The sequence below is a fragment of the Camellia sinensis genome, chromosome 14 (genome assembly GCF_055761805.1).
Source record: "Camellia sinensis isolate YWXY chromosome 14, ASM5576180v1, whole genome shotgun sequence".
In the NCBI taxonomy this organism is placed as follows: Eukaryota; Viridiplantae; Streptophyta; class Magnoliopsida; order Ericales; family Theaceae; genus Camellia; species Camellia sinensis.
Window position 1 is genome coordinate 137,519,006 of NC_138974.1, and position 17,510 is coordinate 137,536,515.

At 35.8% G+C, this 17,510-nt stretch overlaps 1 long non-coding RNA gene and 1 other non-coding gene across 3 annotated transcripts; one reads left to right on the forward strand and one right to left on the reverse strand.

Annotated features, from left to right (window-relative positions):
• Window positions 1-2,112: 2,112 nt before the first annotated feature.
• Window positions 2,113-7,015, reverse strand: LOC114289440 (uncharacterized). 2 transcript variants are annotated; one of them, XR_014350171.1, is made up of 4 exons: window positions 6,353-7,015; window positions 3,336-4,936; window positions 2,797-2,865; window positions 2,113-2,398 (listed from the first exon to the last, which is right to left on the reverse strand). It is a non-coding gene; the product is annotated as an uncharacterized LOC114289440 (long non-coding RNA). The 2 variants fall into 2 exon arrangements; XR_014350170.1 differs by having other exon boundaries at window positions 3,051-4,936.
• A 2,803-nt stretch (window positions 7,016-9,818) lies between these two features.
• TRNAF-GAA (transfer RNA phenylalanine (anticodon GAA)) lies at window positions 9,819-9,891 on the forward strand. Its single transcript has one exon. It is a non-coding gene; the product is annotated as a tRNA-Phe (tRNA).
• Window positions 9,892-17,510: the final 7,619 nt, after the last annotated feature.

The following is a 17,510-nucleotide window of genomic DNA, read 5'->3' on the forward strand; positions in this document are numbered from 1 at the left end:
TGGAGCACTCTTGGAAGACCAGATTGTTTAGGGCTAAAATGAACACAATAGTGAGAACTAAATTGTGTCTGGTGATATACTGTGTGAGTTCCATTGTCTTGGTTTACACAAATAGTTGAACAGTTCAAGATATCATGTTCACTGGTTAGCTAGTAAATCCGATAGTGTCTCACAAGGGAAGGTTCAAAACCAAAAGCTACCTATCATTTGCAGAATATTTTCAATTTTTGTACTCTCTGTAATTAGATCATGTTGTTGCATTTTCTCTCCATCAAATTTCATTCATGTGAGGGATTGTTGGAATTTATGGTTTTATAGGCTTATTTTGGGCCAACTTTAAGCCCAAATTTGAGTGGGTCCCAAACGTTATTTGGGGGGGATCCAAAGAGGTGGCGTGTTCCTTGCCGCATGGCAATTCACATGGTACAAATGGTTCATCAAAACCATTTATGAGTGAATGGAAAGTTGACGTCGTTTTTGGGTTCATGGAATGAACAATTAAAGAATAAAATGTGGATTTCCTTGTAAGGCTTATCCCACATTGAAACTTTAAAAGAGCTTGTGTATGTATATAAGTTCTAGGTGGCAACACTTGAGTTGGGCCCCAAGGGGCACCCCAAGTTTGTAGAAATGAAGAGTTATGGACAAAGTGACCTTTGGCTCAAACCACTACACGCGCACGCACCGCCGTCGCCTTTTGTCCGACTAGCTGGCCGTGCCAGGCGCGGGTGTGGGTTGTGGGTCGGATTGGTTCTAATATTAATTTTTTGGACAAAATTTATTTGAATTTTTTCTAAAAATTCTTGCTGGAAAATTAATTTTTTTGAACGAAATTAATTCAAATTTTGCGTCAAATTGAATTCAATTTTTTGTCCAAAACAGTGCCCTTTGGGTCCAGGTTCAAACAATCTAGCGGACAGATTCAAAAAGTGCACCGAACAGGTTCAATTTCAAACCATACCTATTCAGTCTGAACCATACCTGTTCATTTCAAAAACATATCTGTTCATTCAATTTCATACCTATTCGGACAGATCTGAATGATCACCAATCTGCCTATAAAAGCTAACTTTTTCCAACATTTATAACATCTAGAAAATTTATCTTGCTTCCCATTTTTGCTCTTTTGCATTATCTATTCTTCATATTATTTTTAGGAGAAATATTTGAGAGTATAGAACACAGGTTTGGTTCGCTGTACATATTGTTTGGAATGCTACTACAATTTGTGAAAGATCATTGTATCCTGGGAGATAGACGTCATTTAATCCGTAAGCACCGAAACAGGGCGAATCTGTCTTAAGAACAGAGTGTCACACACTCGACTTGATCTATTTTTGTACTTATTCATTTCGGTAAAATCAATTCTGTAAGTAATTTATTTTTATTTGTTTGATTTGTTTCAAGTTTTTTATTTTACACAGAAGATTGTTCCAACATATTATTTACCAATTTTCTACGCATGTTGTGACATAAAAGATCTCGATAGTAGAGGTTGCAAGGATAGGAAATAAGAGACATGAAAAGAGTTAGGGTACTAGTGGTAAGAGATGGTGACGATGGTGGTTATGGTGGTTGGGAGAGGCTAATGTGGCTAGGGCGGGGTAGTGATGGGAAAGCACATGGTAACAAGTTAGAGAGAGAGAGAGATATAAGAGTGGCAAAAATATAAAAATTATCAGATTTTTTTTTTCCTATCCAACTCTCACTTCTAATTCCCATTTTTGTGAGCAAATTTTTTCATTTTTCTTTTTGGGTAATGGTTAAACCGTTCAATGCGCTTAGCCTATATGGGATAAGTGCATATCACTGTTAGGATTTGGACTTTTGAGCTAACCAGTTACATATCTTTTTCTTTTCTTTCTTTCTTGCTTTCTTTTTGTCCTCTTTCTTACCTCATTCAAATACACAATATGCTGATCCAAACCAGAACATATCAGCACATTGCTGATCCAAACCAAAACAAATCCAAAATAACACTGATCCAAACCAGTTAACATGGTTACCTTAACCAGAGAATGTAAATACATAAGCAAACCAGTTTAAATTCCTAAAATTGCTTCATAATCAGCCAGTTCTATGTTGACTGACTATAGTCAAATGCAATTGTTCTACCAAAGAGAGCAACTTCTTCTGGAATTATATTTAGATTTTATTTCTAGAGATTACATGATTAGTACTTCCATTTATTTTATTAACGGTATCAGATAGATACTATTACATATAATCCTTCCTTTTATTTTACTGACCAGATATAACATATAGAAACTAGGAGTCTTATAACTTCTCAAGCACCAAAGTACTTCCGCTTGACTAGATCAAACCGTAATTTTGCACCACAGACGACATGTCAGCTTGCCCTCCCACCATCCTCTCAGCCTTTTTCTTCCCCACTCACCTAAAAATTGCACATTGAAGATTACTTAAGACATCATTAAAAAAACAAAACACAAGCAATTACTTACCAGTGCAAACTCTTATTACATCTGTAATAAGCATCATTACACAACAAGCGGAAACCTCATTAGAAATATAACCAAATTTTAATCCATTTTAATTTTTTGCATGGTTTCTTAGATGCAAGTTCCATAAGGAAATAACCCTGACCACAAACATGGGGTATTAACTTATTTGTCCTTGTATCACCATGTAATGATTTGGTTACACAAGTAATTGCCTTATATTCTCAATGGATGGCCATTATCATCCAACTTACCTTACATATCATTTTTCACATCAATTACCCACATAATTTCTATTAGTGGTTAAAAATAAAGAGAAAGCCTGAAATCTTACGGAAAATTTTGCCATCACCAACTCTCATGTTCTTGCCTCTTCAATGATCTTGTCTATTACAGCTTCAACCTAAGACAATATGCAGTGAGGTTCTGCGTGAGTAATATACACAACAAAACTGTATTTTCACTAAGCGGTAACTTGTAAAGAAACTTCACAGGTACAAAAGGAAAGAGGAAATCAAATTAGTTTCAGTTTATAGATCACAAAACCACTTGAGAGTTCTCTTAGAGCTTTTAAATTTTTTTTTATACCTGATCTTTTTTCACCACAATCTCTATCTTAACTTTAGCTAAGAACTTGTCTTCGCAAAATTCAGAGCCTGTGGTGGATAAAGATGAAGGCAAGGGAATCATGTTAAACATTTTTTTGTTCTACATCACAAAAAGGGGAAGAGGTGTAAATAAATTCATTTAAGTCTACTTTTTGGAAGTAATTGAAAATGTAAATGAATTTGGGGGGGAAGAAAATAAGAAAAGGGATAAGAAATGGAAATTAAATATAGAATCATTTAGGACCTCAACAAGTCAAGCACTTACCTGCCTGCCGTTCTGTCAAACCACCTTAGGTACCAAAGCCTTGAACATCTGACATCGTAATACCATGAATACCTATTTTTAGCAGGCCTTACATATTTCACAAAAGATACTACAAGTTAAAATCAACATGGGTCACTGGTAAACCAAACCAAACCAAGCCTTAAGTCCCATCAAATGGGATAGGCTACATGAATCCTTCTTCTCTACGTGACCCTATCAAAAGCCATTTCGTTAGTCAAATTAAGTAGATCCATATCTCTATTTACAATGCTAGCCAACATTAATCTAGGCCTATCCCGTCCCTTGACACTTTCATCTACCATTATAGTATTGCATCTCTTCACTACTGCCTCTGTTGTTAAAAACAAATCTTCTGCCTGAAGCCTTTCGTCTTCTCTTCATTTTTCCTTGTATGCCAAACGTGATAGATAGGACAATAAGGAGACTTCAATAACTAATGAAGAAAACATAGCAAGGAGGCAAAATACATTGAACTACGAGTATGATGTGTATGTTTTAGTCAAGTTCATAAACTTTATATTAACTTGCCATAAGTAAAAAATGTCATACTGACTATTACAAAGACCCATGGTCATGTGAAACCAAAAACTCTTTTACATTTTACTATATTTGTTTGCTTAAAACATGTATGACAAAATATTGATGCATTAGATCTCCTAATGTTTCAAATTTCTGAAAAATTATACATTCAAGATGCTCCTTACAAGATGTTGGTTAGCATGCATCCTGTTCCCACAACTTGGAGCATTATAAAAGAAGGGTTCATGGTCCAAATTGTTTCAATACAACAAAGGTCCATTACTATGCATTATAATAGTAAGCAATCATTCTTAATTTTCCAGAATTTTGAATTACATGTCATCTAGATTCCCACAAGTCTTGTGCATTGGGTCCACAGAACACAATAGTCAAAAAAGGTAGAATTACGACAAAGTTTGATGGCAGAGATGAGAGCATGGCCATAAAACATCCATATAGTTGGCACATTTCAAAATTTTGAGAAATCTGGCATGGACGGTTGGCCTCATAAAATGTCTTATTGAGATTTTGTTGCATTGATACCATTTGGACTACTAGAAAAATGCTGACGAGACATGGTAGTCCAACTAGTATTATACCATGAAAGCTCACCAACATTTAAAATGTTGATCTTCCAAATCTAGTCATCAATAATTGGAAACATTTTTATACAAGGTATTCCCAAGTCCAGTAACTTCACATGTGCCATCGACACCCCCATGTTCAAATGTCCAAAACCAAACTTTTCCTCCCTATAATCCATTTACATTTATTGTACTGACACTATTTGGACTATGTTGCACGAAGTCCTTCCATGGCTCATCAATTATGAATGGTTCCTGTGATTTAAAGGTCACTACGTACCAATCCAAACACCATCAATACGCCAAATGCCTGCTATCAATGCTTTAATGACGCACTGTATGTTTTATTTATGTGGGCCATTGTAATATCAACAACTCTGCACGTGGCACTAATACCACCAGAAATGCCAATAATCAGACCCATGTGACCCTCTCTACCAATCCAGCTTTGTCTTGTCAACTTTGTGTGGACATTGTCTATAAAAGGTTCACAAAATAACAATTCAAAAACGTATCAATATGACAAATTCTTACCAAGTGTTATAACTTACAAAGATTATCTTTTATAGTTAATGCATGCCAATCTAAAAAAAGCAATGCATCTAGTACCCCTTTTGTCTATGTATATTTTTGCCTAATCAACATTATCATCAAGTACCCTTTTTATTTTCAAAGGATTTGAGTAACGGTGGCTACTTGTTACTGTAGCATATGAGAAGTTGAGAATAAAATAGTGGTGTACAAGCCATGTTGAAAGACAAGTTGCATTAGATTACTATTATCTAAATAAAGAGGTTATCAGGTTGGAGTTGGGAGTATAAATAGATTACCAAATTACATATATTATTGTTTCTTCTATATTTCCTAAATAATCAATTGCATGCATTATTGCACATATAAATGGAAATAAATGACATAAATTGTATGCGTAAATTGTAGTACAAAGAAACAATCTGTATTAAAATTCAGTAACGTTGTATTTGGTTGGATGATTTAGAGAGAGATTTGGAAAGCGAAAGGGAAAATGTGTGTGAAATTAGGTGAAATATAGATATGTTTTATTTACATTTCAGTTACCTTTTCCATTTCCCTTTCTAAATCATTTCTCAAATCCCCCAACCAAATACAACATAAGTCTTTCTTACTAATAAAACCTGTGGGATTCGCCATGGCCTAGTTGGTATAGCAGAAGCAAAAATAAGAATGAGAAATGCCAAAACTCAATGAGTTAAATTTAACAGAAACTTAAGATATATATACATAGAAAGATATATAGGACCTCAAAATCACCTCCACTTTATAAAATTTAGCATCTGGAGTGTAATCTACAAGCAATTAAGCAACACACACAAAAAACCCACAAATAATTAAGATATGGAAATTGAAAAACACAGTAACAAATTTCTGGAAAGGGTAAATAAACCTGGAGAGATGTGGGCTCTTATTGGAGGAAGATGAGATGTATTTCAAGTGACGTGGAGGAGATAAAGTCTTAAGAAGTTGTTATTGTTGTTGTTGTTGTTGTTGGGAAAAAGGATTGAAGTGAAAGTAGTAGTTATTATGAGGGGGAAGTCATTGAGATGAGAGTAAGGAGTGAGGAGGGCTCCTGGTTGTTTCACGATTGAAGGAGCCATCATGATGTTTAGAACTCGCATCACAATTAAAGATTAGAGCATCCACAATGGATGTGTTAAAGTGTGTTTTATATGACAAAAAGTGATAAAAGTGGGACCTAAAAATATGTGTTAAGGTGTGTTAAGAGTTTGTTAATTTTAGAGAGTGAGTGGTGGTGCAATGGATGTGTTAAGGTGTGTGTTAAGAATATATATATATATATATAATAAATAAATAAAATAAATAAATAATTTAATTTAATGAAGTGTTCAGGCTCACTTTGCAACAACACAAAGGTGATGCACATGCCAGAACCACCATCATCATCATCCTTAGAAGACAACAACAAAAATAGAGCATCAATGGGTGGTTCAAATTCAATTAACAACCATATTGGTTGCTCCAGTAGATCCATGAAAGCTCCTCTGAGTGAACTAAATGGGGCTTCATTTTTAGTGTCTTCTAACTCTTCTTCTTCTGCTTCCACTGTTCTTGTCCTGACTATAGTGAGATCTTCATGAAACCTGAGAGTTTGGAGCTTCATCAGAGTGTTAAACATGCATCATCCCAAACCAAATTCAACCTTGCAAAACAGGCCCAGAACAGTAAGGATCCGGACGTCCGGCCGGACGACCCTACTGCACAACCCCAGTGTCCCCCTCTCTCTCTCTTTCTCTTTCTCTTTTCTCCCTCGCTGGCTAGAATGCTGGTTGCAGTTAACACACAATTTAGCATCTGACACTATTTTTTATCCCTAACGTTGCCCTTAACACTTCCATTGTGAGACAAAAAGTGACTGGCTTGCTAAAAGTTTAACCACCGACACTAGCACACTCACAAACACATCCACTGTGGATACTCTTAGTATTTATTTATTTAGTGATTAGGGCAGGGGTATGGTGTAGTATGCTATTGTGTGGATGATGATGATGATGGTCAGAAATTGATAGTGGCAGGGGAGGGACTACGGTGGGTGGGGAACCTTATATAGTTTTATGTTTTTGAGATTTGATCAATGCTCGGTCATAGTAAAATTTTAATTTATTAATAATAAATATGAAAAATTTATTATTGAAAAATTTAACACATATTATTATTATTAAAAAATTAAATTTGAAAATAATATAACTTTTGATTTAGTTGTCGATTTTTAACCAAATTAATATTTTTAAAATCTTCTCATCAAAATATATCAAATAAGATCTATGTTGATTGTGAAATTCTTTAAAAAATATATATATTATTATTATTATTATCGTCGAAATTGATGTAAACAGTAATATGTTACTCCGTTTGACAGTAATGTGTTACTTTAATTCACAGTAATATGTTACTTTGACAATATTATCTAATAAAAAAAAAAGAAAGATATTTTTTACTTTATCCTTACTCAATTATGCTCCTTCTCTTTAGGAGGTTTATGAAACAAAATAAATTAGAGTATCTTTTTCTAGGGGTGAGCATGGTCCGGATTGGACCGGATTGGGGTAAAACCAAGACCAATCCGTTATTTACGGTTTCTAAAAAATTGGAACCAATTCAATCCATTTAAATCATGGAACCAATCCGAACCAATCCATTTAAATACGGATTGGATCGGTTTAGGACCACGGATTCACATAATTAAATAACAAAAATATATATATAACACTTGAATTTCATAAAAATATAAACATAGCGCTATATTAGTTCCATAATAGCAACATGTTTTTCTATAATAACGACATACTATTCTAGAATTTAAACAACCATAAGAAAACTGGTTTCACCATAAGTATTTAGACCATTGCAAATTAAAACTTAAAACTAACAAACAAAAAGAATAAAAGAAGATATTATATGGTTTTAGGTTTGAGTTTAGATTTTACATAGAATAAGAAAAGATACTATGGGGGAGGATGTATAATAAAAATATAGACTATTTGTATACGGTCCGGATCGGTTCCAATCCGGAACCGTGGGATTCAATTCGGAACCAATCCGTGAACTACGGATTTTTAATTATTCAATCCGGAACCGAACCGCGGATTCAAAAAACCAATCCAAACCTATCGGATTGGACTGGACTGGATCGGATTACGGATTTCACGGATTCCTTGCTCAGCCCTATCTTTTTCATTAAATAAACGTCCAATAGAGAGATTTTGGCTAAACTTTTCATTATTTTTTTAAAATTAGGTTGGCCCAGTTTAAATAAATTTCAAAACTATGAAACAGGCCCATTCCCAGGCCCTTGACCCAACTTCTTTTTGTCAGGTCCCTATTTGTTTTTAATTTTCTTCAACAATCGGCCCAGTTCAATCTGGGCCAAACTTTAATTTTATGGGTTTTAAAATTTTAAACTCCCAACCCTAGCAAATTCTAGGTCGAAGATTCTGTGTTTTTAATAGGAAGGAAGGGATATACTTTTAGGGTGTGTTTGATTGGACAGATTGGATAAGAGGGGATTAGAATTTATCGGACTTAAATCATGAAACTGTGAATCCTTCGAACTATTTGGTTGGATTAGACGTGTATCCCATGTTTGTTTTTTCATGGGATTATATGTCTGGAAATGACTATTTTTAGTAAATCTAATGTTTGGTTGGACGGACTGGATAAGATAAATGAATAAAAAACTATTTTATTATTTTTCAATTGTTTACTAATTAATAGTAATATTAAACATATCTTTAATATTTTAATTATTTTTAACCAGATTAAATAAAATTTTATTTTATTTTATTTTATTTTATTTTATTTTTTACACAATTAAATAAAAAAATTAAAAATAAAATATCAATAAAATATATGTTATTTTTTTAATTAAAATTTTAAATAAATTTATTTTTTAAAATAATAATAATTAAACAATGAAATTAAATAAAACATCTATTAAAATTTAAATAATTAAATTAAATAAAATATAAAAAAATTAAAATAAAACATCAATAAAATATCTATAAAAAATTATTTTAAAAAATTAAATAAATAAAACATCAATAAAAAGTTAAACAAAATTATTTTATTTTCACATTGAGATATTTAAATTTTATTAAATATAATACATAATTAAATAGTAGAAGGTCAAAATGGTCATGTCACATTCTAATCTCAACAGTAAATAGTCTAATGAAAATTGTCCCATACCCCCCCTAGGATAGTATAATCCCCCATATGGGAGATAAGGAGTTTGGCCAGACTCCATGTCCAGCAGATTTAAAAAAAAAAAACAAACGACAGATAAAAAACTTCGCCAGACTCCATGTCCAGCAGATTAAAAAAAAAAACAAACGACAGATAAAAAACTTCTCCCGGATTACAATCCTAACAGTGAATAATCTCCCATTTATTCTCTCAATCAAACACACCCTTAGAGTTTTTGTTTATGAGTGTTTTTAGGACACCTGATAAGAAGTTTGACATGCTTATATATAATGTATAGGAGTGTGTATAATATGTAATGTACAATTAATTTAAACATTGTTAACTAATATCCTTAGAGCACTGATTAACCAAACCTTACATTTTATTTAAGTTTGTGTAGTTTTTTTTTCTTATTTATATTTTTGTCTGGGCCCCTGTAAAATGGAAGTGGAATTACAAACCCATCCATTTTTTCTGGTGAATCTACCACAGGTCTCATCTCATGGACTTTTTGTTGGAAGGGCTGATATGATATTCCCTTTTTTAAATACTGATCAAGGTTTTGCCACGCACTTTCAAACAAATTGAAAATAATAAAATCTTTACACCACAGTATATGGCGGGGATAGCTCAGTTGGGAGAGCGTCAGACTGAAGATCTGAAGGTCGCGTGTTCGATCCACGCTCACCGCATTCCTCTGTTTATGTTTTGTTGTTTTACTCGACAGCATGACGTTTGATCAACAAGGCAATATCAACCATCATCAATGGAGCCTACCCACTTGGGAGTATTCGGGAAGTCCATTTTTTGATTTATTTTTGTCTTTAATGATTTTTTTTTTTTTAAATTTAGATTTTTAGATTCAATTCAACAAAACAAACTGAAAAATTATAACTTTTTAAAAAAAAATTTAGAGAAGGCAAAAATAAGCCAAAATAAGTAATATTTTTTAATTTATTTTCGTCTTTAATGATTTTTTTCTAAAATTTTTCTAGAAAAATGTACTTTTTAAATTCGTCTTGATAAGATAGACCGGAAAATTAAAAAAAAAAATTGACATAATTTTGAAAAAAAATCACTAAATACCAAAAAAATTTGAAAAAATAGATTTTTTTTTTTTTTTGGTTGTTAAAATGGACCTTAGTCAATGGCTAACATTGACACGTGGTTTTGTCTGCACCTTACAATTTTCTCGATAATTTTTTATGTTATGAGTGTGATTAAAGTTTTATGCGAGACAAAATCATTTGAATGAAGCAGTTTTCTTCTTTTGTTTTTCAAATATTTTTGTTTTCAAAATCAAAATTAAATAAAAATCTATAAAACTTAAGTTTTCCGCATGAATGTGAACATCTCATAGTTCACCTTCTTTTGCATATTTTCTTATTGAGACATGAGCATTAGTGGACTAGGTTTTCAATTTCTTTAATCATAAAAATAATGAAACTTAATTAGTGTCATGAGTAGCTTCAAAATGTTGAATCCACCAAAATAGTAATGATGTGATTTTTCTAAAGAAAGATAGTTCATTGGTTCTTCTTTTACTTTTATTTTATTTTGATGCCTCCTGGCATAATGATGTGAATTTATTATATTCCAAACCAATAATTCAATTTCAAAAACAAACCGTGCCAAAGACTAACAATGTCGCCTCTATGTAAAAAATGGATAATTATTCCATAATTTCGGAATAAAAACATATTGTATTTTATAGTATTGTGATTATTGGAGAAAGTAAGTAAGTGAGCTATTGTTTTGGATGATTGAAGAATATAAAAGAACATATTAAATGATAATTAATTAAATAATACAAACACATGATACTTCAAAAACATTCTATAATTTTCCATAAAAACTATACCACTTTATTTTCTCTTTATATCTCTTTCAAGTTGTTTTGATCGCAACTCTTGCGGTGGGTATCTTTCCAAAACCTAGTCAACACAAAAACAATTTTATTAGCATTGATTAATAAAAACAAATTTCTGAGCACATTTCAAAGTTTCATGATTAAATCGTAATTTGTGATGCTTATTAATTAAACAGAATGGCTTCCAATTACATTTTCGTTCTTTTTTCTAGCTGTTCAAAAAAAAAAAAAAAAAAAAAAAAAAAAAAAAATGAGTAAAAGAATATTCACTTAGTTTGGTTTCAGTTTTCAGAATTTACTTTTCAGTAAATTTTTCTTTTTTGTTTTCCGTATTTTTTTCTTTTCATTGAATTTTTTTAATTTTCAAACACACCTAACATAATTACACTTAAAAAGTATAATATCCATGAAAAAAATCTTTTAAAAATTTACTAAATACCAAAAATACAAAAAGAAAAATATTTAGTACATTTATCATATTTTTTTGTATTTATTAATTTTTTTAAATATTTTTTTCACAAATATCTTACTATTTAGATATATCTAAATAAAGTGCATCTAAAAAAGTCAAAAAAAAAATTGCTTAAAATTTTAAAAATATTCACTAACCAAACCAAACCTGAAGTCTCATTAAATGGGGTCGGCTATATAAATTTTTCTTATCCACTCAAATCTATTCAAGACCATTTTATTAGTCAAATATTTACTAAAAATAAAAAATTCAATTTCTAAAAAACTGAAACAAAACACTGATTTGTATTCACAACAACACAAATGCAAATGCAGACAAAAGTTTCATAAGATCAAAACCCGCGAAACAATTTCATTTTTATTGAAGAATATATATATATTGAGAAAGATATAGAAGCACCAATCAAACTACTGATTATTTATTAAGCAATTTGATAGATGTCCATACTATAGCAAAGTAGTATATATATACATTGGATTAGCAAGCAAAAGTTTCCTAGTGTGAATCTTCTGGCATTGGGTGGGCAAAGGAAAAATATTTTATCAATATTTTATCAATCTTAATATTCTTTTATTTGTATCTTAACTTCAACTGGGAAAATAAATTAGGCAAAACAAGTTTAATACAATTGAAATTACTTGCTGAAACACCTTCAACAATACCAGTTTTTATATCGTCCACCTCTATTAACCTATACATTAAAAATAAAAATAGATAAAATTACAATTCTAAACAGTTTTAAAGTACATTTGACTCCTTAAAATAATTTTGCATTTTTTTCCATTAACAGTAGCAGCCACTAAATATATGGCACCCTTTTGAATACTTCTAACATTTCCCAACAGCGTATCTTTGTAATCCGTCCAAACATCAATTGGGAAGAACCGGTCCACAACTTCTATCCCGTGACAAACGTACTCTTTGTCCTTACCGCCAACGAGCTTGAATCTCATTTTCTTTAGCATCCGAAACCGGTCAGACTAGTCAAGATCAACAATCCAGATCTCAAGATTACCCTCGCCAACTCCAATAAATATCTTGTCAGGTGTTGGGATGAAATCTGATGGACTATTATCACTTATGATGAAAAATAATACACGATGGACCATAGATTCGTCTTTAGCATCTTGTCCTAATTAAATATTTTCAATTAATTTTATATCCTTAATCACGATCTTATCTGATTGATGGTCATATCTCTTATTATCCAACTCACTTTCATTTGTAGTGGTGACATAAATATTGGTTGCTAGACAAAACTTGCTTGGTTTGATGTGGTCCTAACTTGCAGGCTAAAATACAACAAAGGGTAACACTATAAATATAGAATGATCTTAACAAAATGATATGATTTTTGTGATCCGTTTATATCAAGTCAAATTATTTATCATTATGATTCAAAGTTGTAAAAATATCATTATCACATCATTTGATGTGGGGATATATTCTAAGTACCAACACGTGGCAAGGTGACGCCGACGTGTCAGCCAAGGTTCCATGTGTCTTGGTCGTTGTGTCGAGGTCATCTCAGCTAGGCCGAGGTTATCTCCAAAGATATCGGAATCCGAGATAAGCGGATAAGGGACAGGAGTCCTAGGACAAAGAGGGGACTTAGCAGAGATAAGGATAAAGCTCTTAGGGAGTTTATCTTTATCTCTTGAGAAATCCTAAGTAAGCACTGAATTGAAGTCTATAGAAGTCATGCTTCTAGTAGGACTTGGATTGAGTTAACTATAAAAGAGAGGCACCCCCATGGGTCTAAGGTACGCAGTTTTATATTCAAGCTTGTGAGTTTAGCACTTGATTATCTTTGAGAGATATACTGACTTGATCGTCGGAGTGCCCCCGGGTGGAAGAGCCACCGCCTGAGCCCTTTCTTTCTGTTACAGGTTACTGGAGCCATCTATTCTGCCGGTGCTCTCCAGCTGATTACTAGGCGGGCAATGTGGTAAGAAAATTACCCACACAATTTGGCGCCGTCTGTGGGAATCTTAGAAGAATAGATGGCCAGTAACGGACAAGGGGAAAACATTAGGGGCGAAACTCCTGCTGGGAGTGGTAGACTAATCGACCTTGACGTTGAAGGAGACAACCACAGTACAGAAAATCATGACCAGGGCCACGGAGAAAAAGACGTCGGCCAGGAGGGCGACGCTTCAAAAAGGACAAACCAAAGCAAGTACTACAACGAAGATAACCTTCAAGTTTGGAGGGATAGGTGCTTACGAAGGGATGAGGAAGTAAAAGACTTGGCAAACAAGCTGGCAGACCTACAGTCAGTGGTCAACTTCATGATACAAAACAATGTCATGCAGCCACCATACCCGCTGCAAGATACACCGATGTCAGCAATTAATACCCAGAAGAGAGGAAGAAAAGCAATCCCCGAAGCCCCTCAGCACACCAGGAGTGCAAGCCACTCTCACTGACGTTCCAGGGAAGTCGGACGAGAGAAACCAAGGCAAGAAGAGTCCCGAAGGACACATCGCATGAAGGATCCAGGGCCCAAAGAACATCGGCATGTTCAAGGGCAAGCGCTTTGCTTTGACACAACCCATGGAGAAAGATCGAAACGGGCCCACCACGAGGCCGAAAGTAGTGTGCCGAAAAGATTGAAGTCCAGAGATAGCCGAGCCCCAGGTAGGAGTAAGGAAGACTTGAGGGACTACTTCAAAAGGAGCCAGCAGAATGTTGAAACCGAGGTGACTTCTAAAGTTAAGCCGAGAACACCATTCTCGGTGGAACTGGATAAATTTGAAGCACCAAAGACATTCAGTATGCCGAGGTTCCAAATTTATGACGGTAAGTCAGACCCCAACTTCCATGTTGGACTATACCTGAACTCAATGGCGTTATACAGTGGGAACGAACCGTTGCTCTGCAAAGTATTTCCCTCATCCTTTGGGAAAATAGCATCCGATTGGTTCCATAAGCTGCCAAAGGGAAGCGTAAAGACATGGGAAGGCCTGGCCGAGATGTTTGTAGCCAGGTTTGTAACAAACAAACTACAGCCCTTGAGGGTCGACGCCCTGATGGCTTTAAGAATCACCAAAGAAGAAGGCCTAAGGGCCTACGCGAAGAGATACTACGAGGTGTTCAACCGAATGCCCGAATGCAACCAAGAAGTGGCGGTCGTATCTTTCAAGAACGGCCTGAAAGATGACTGCCCACTACGGAAATCTTTGGCAAAAACACTGCCAAAAAGCATGGAAGAGCTCATGGCAAGAATTGAGAAATACGCCAGAGCCGAGGAAGACACATCGGGAAACAAAGAGATAAAGCAGGAGAAAGCAAACGGATCGCCGAAGCGAGGCCGAGGTAACAACGGACCACCCAAACAAGAAACGGAATTGAAGGGCAAACATGCAGTGATGACGGTGTTCCGAATCCCCATCCATAAAGTCCTGGATCAAATACGAAACCAACCCTATTTCAGACCCCCAGCAAAAGCACTAGGGGAATTCATGGGAAGAAACATGGGTAGGCGTTGTGCTTACCACAATGAAGAAGGGCACCCAACCCAGGGTTGCAGAGCCCTAAAAGCACACTTAGAAGACTTGGTAAGGCAAGGCCATCTGAGGGACCTTGTTGATGAGGCCAGGACCAGAGAAGAACAGGCAAGATTGCCTCAAGCACCAGCAGCTCCACCACCTCCAGCACAGCAACCACAGGCCGGAGGACCAAGGGTGGTTAATGTGATCCACTCAAGGGTCAACGAGAACGAAGTCAGATGAGAGACCCAGAGGGTAAGGCATTTACAGCATGTCTACCAAATCAGGGAAAAAAGACCTCGGCCTGAAGAAAGCCAAGGACCAATGATAACCTTCACTGAAGCCGACCTAGAGATGGTCCAGCATCCGCATAATGATGCCTTGGTAGTATCCCTCCAGATTGGGGAATGCCAAGTAAAACGCATCCTAATAAATCAAGGCAGCTCTTGTGACATAATGTACATCAGATGTTACAAGGAGCTAGGCCTTCATCCTGACGACCTGGAACAATCCAGCAATCCTATGGTCGGCTTCAATGGAACGCCGACATGGCCACTGGGGGCAGCAAGCGTGGAAGTACAAGCTGGTACTAAGAAGATCAAAACAGAATTTATGGTAATTGACACACCCTCACCATATAACATCATCTTGGGAAGACCATGGTTGCATGCAATGGGGACAGTTCCCTCAACATTGCATCAACTACTACGGTTCCCCACAGAGCATGGAATTGAAGAAATTAGAGGAGATCAACTGCAAGCAAAAAGTTGCTCCATGGCAGCAACAAAGTCCACTTGCAACATTCAAAAGCCAAAAGAGGCAGAGATTGAAGACGAGGACATGGAGCTCCTAGATGATGTCGGCAAGGAGCCAACCGAAAAGAGTGAAGAGACACTAAAGAAAATCCTAGTCTAGGAGGGCAACGAAGAACGTTTCTTTCTTCTCGATTCAGGTTTAGCCGAAGAAGAGGAAAAGAACTGGAAGATTTTTTGAGAGCCAACATTGAAGTGTTCGCCTGGCATTGACCCTGAGGTCACTTGCCACAGACTGAATATCGACAGGTCGGCAAAACCTGTGATTCAACGAGCCAGAAGACCGACGTTGATGCACGTCGAAGCAGTAGAAGAAGAAGTAGACAAACTTCTAGAGGCCAGGGCCATCCGAGAAGTTCACTATCCGACATGGCTGTCCAACACAGTAGTAGTGAAAAAGAAGAACGGTAAATGGAGAGTCTGTGTAGACTTTACCAGCCTCAACAAAGCCTGCCCCAAAGACAGCTTTCCTCTGCCCAAGATTGACCAGTTAGTAGATGCAACTTTAGGGCACGAAAGGATGAGTTTTTTGGATGCATACATGAGGTACCACCAGATTGCCATGTACCCACCAGACGAGGAGAAAACTGCGTTCATCACCCCTAAAGGCTTGTACTGTTACAAGGTAATTCCTTTCGGGTTGAAGAACGCAGGAGCAACTTACCAAAGGTTAGTAACAAAAATGTTCAAGCACCTGATTGGCAAAACGGTAGGAGTCTACATTGATGACATGGTCGTGAAGACCAAAGAATCTAAGGGTCATCTTGCCGACCTAAAAGAGGTCTTTGATATACTCAAAACATACCGGTTCCGACTCAATGCATCAAAGTGCGCGTTTGGAGTTGGATCAGGCAAGTTTTTTGGGTATCTGGTAACGAGAAAGGGCATTGAGACGAGCCCAGACCAAATCAAGGCCATCCTAGAGTTGCAGAGCCCGACGTTGGCGAAACAGGTTCAGATGCTTACTGGAAGGGCCGCAGCCCTAAACAGATTCATCAGCAGAAGCTCAGATAAATGCAGACCCTTCTTCAACTTGGTGAAAAAAGTCACAGACTTTCTATGGACAGAAGAATGCGAAGCCGCTCTAACCGACCTAAAGAAGTACTTGACCACAACTCCGGTTCTTTCCAATCCGGAACCAGGGAAAGAACTGTTTTTGTACTTGGCAATGTCAGAACAAGCAGTAATAATCCGAGAAGAAAAATGGGAGCAAAAGGCGATTTACTATGTAAGCAAAACCTTGGCCAGCGCAGAAACAAGGTATCTATCACTGGAGAAATTAATGCTGGCCTTAGTAATGGCTTCAAAGAAGTTGAACCATTATTTTCAGGCGCACAAGATTGTGGTCCTAATAGAGCACCCACTGAAGTCCTTGTTGCAACAAGGAGACTTAACAGGAAGGATAGCAAGATGGGCAGTGGCCCTGGGCCAATATGACCTGGAGTTCAGGCCGAGAACAGCAATAAAGGGCCAAGTTTTGGCCGACTTCGTGGCAGAATTCACACCCGAAACCATCGAACATCGGGCTCCGTTGAGCCGAGATGAGCAGTATCCCAGCAAGCAAGGAGAAGCCCAGCCAAAGGCAAAAGAGCAAAGGAATGAAAAACTCAGACCCTGCAGCATCTACATCGGCGATTCATTCAGGCTGTTCGTCGATGGAAGTTCA